Source organism: Polistes fuscatus, unplaced genomic scaffold, assembly GCF_010416935.1.
Source record: "Polistes fuscatus isolate 324 unplaced genomic scaffold, CU_Pfus_HIC Scaffold22, whole genome shotgun sequence".
Taxonomy (NCBI): domain Eukaryota; kingdom Metazoa; phylum Arthropoda; class Insecta; order Hymenoptera; family Vespidae; genus Polistes; species Polistes fuscatus.
The window spans coordinates 574,883-576,751 of record NW_025113099.1 but is presented as its reverse complement, the minus strand read 5'-3'; the positions used below and the strand labels follow the sequence as shown (position 1 = coordinate 576,751).

At 34.1% G+C, this 1,869-nt stretch overlaps 1 long non-coding RNA gene across 1 annotated transcript; it reads right to left on the bottom strand.

Annotated features, from left to right (window-relative positions):
• Positions 1 to 717: 717 nt before the first annotated feature.
• Positions 718 to 1,250, bottom strand: LOC122518008. Its single transcript, XR_006303956.1, has 3 exons — positions 1,223 to 1,250; positions 831 to 1,146; positions 718 to 751 (listed from the first exon to the last, which is right to left on the bottom strand). It is a non-coding gene; the product is annotated as an uncharacterized LOC122518008 (long non-coding RNA).
• Between the last annotated feature and the right edge of the window lie 619 nt (positions 1,251 to 1,869).

Here is a 1,869-nt window from a genome sequence, read left to right as displayed (position 1 = left end):
TGTTGTCAATAAACTTGTACCAAACTTCGGAAATCATAGCAAATTTATCGGTTTGTAACCGTTGGTTTCGTTGATTTCTGTCGTCAAATCGAATAAATCTCATAATCTCCGTAAAGTCATGTCTACTCATAGTATTTGAGAAAAAAGGCGGGCCCCACTTTTTATTCCATAGAAGTGCTATATCTATATTCTTAGCCTCATATGCGCCGTGTGCATACAGAATTGCAAAAAATGCATATAACTTTGCAGTAGATAGTTCCCATTTATATCCCAACACTCTAAATGCCTCTGCCTCTGTGCACTTTCTTATAAGTTCGATTATATTCTTATCAATTATCACAGAAAATGCCGTCCTAACTTCGCCTTTCATAATATTACGTTTATTGTACCCAGTCGGGCCTGATGTTTCCCTAAAAATATTATGACCAGGTGCTCTTCCAGGATTAGACCCTATTTTTACTTCGTGCCAAACAGTTCCGTCCATCGCAATTTCGCTTACTTCTTCCTCATTCTCACTATCGGAACTAACTAAGAATCTCCTTCTCTTTCGTCGTCTACGTACGTTCGAAATATTCTCTTCGTTCTCATCGGTGTTCGAATCTGTTTCAAGTGGATCATAATTTTCCGTATTGTTATTTTCCATATCAGAATTTCCTGATCATCTTCAGAACATTCTGCATCGATATCATTTATTCTCTCTAATAATACATTCGCACTCCTCAAACGTCTTGCTATTTTGGGGACAAATATTCTACAAAAATAGAAACTAAAATATGAAAATGTAAATCAAAATAGATAAAAAAGAATAAAAGATAAAATGTGAAACTTACTGCGAAGTATTGTTAGTCTTGTTCACTATTTTGAAAATGGCACTTATAACACGTAATACGATATAAAATATTACAAAATAATAATAAAAGACTGCCAAGTATGCTCTTTGTGACTTTCACGTTCGATGCACTCTGTTCGTGTCGCAAGACTACACTGATTTGAATTCGTGAGAAGACGTCTATACACTTCCTTCAGTTACAAGTTTATTTATTTTACGTCATAGTAGATGAGATGGCGTAGAACATTCGAGGATCTTGACCGTATCGGATATCAATCAAGCAAATAAACACCGCTAGCCCGATAGTCGAGTGAGAACTGTAAACACTTGGAAGTGCCGTAAACAATTTTCTGGAAGGCACTTATCGGATAAAATGTGTCATAACTACATTACCTTTCGTTTGTAACGACTTTATAGTTTTAGCATTGAGTCTTAGAGAGAAACTCTTACATAAATGTATAAATCGTACTACCGGTCAAATGACCGGTCGTGGTAGGTAAGACAGACTACAAATTTTTCTCGGAAAATAAACAATAGAAAAATAAGTGAATATTGAAAAATATATCATACATATATATGAGGAAAAGTGGTAAAGTTTAAAGGCGATTCACATACGTTGAATGTAAGAAATTCCAAATGAAAATTTAAAAACGGTCATTTGACCGGTCCTGGTAGGAATAGTGTTAATAAATACTACTTTATTATTATCATTATAAATATATATCTCTATACGTAAATTCTTACATAGATGTAATTAAAGAAAAGTAATGTTGGGGATGAAAAAGAAAGAAAGTAAAAGGAAGAGAGACAAAGAAAATACGAATGAGTTAGCATCGTAATTAAAAATACGTTAAAAAATTGAACGAACTATCCAGGTAATAATTACATTTCGAAAGATGGCACGTACGGTATTGGGTACGTATTCGTCCCCGCGTTGTTTCGTGTTTCTTCAATCAACGACCAATCGATCTCGATATCTCTCAATTGATTTATTTCTTTTCTATCGTCAGATGTAATATAGAGAAAAGGGAATGAAAATG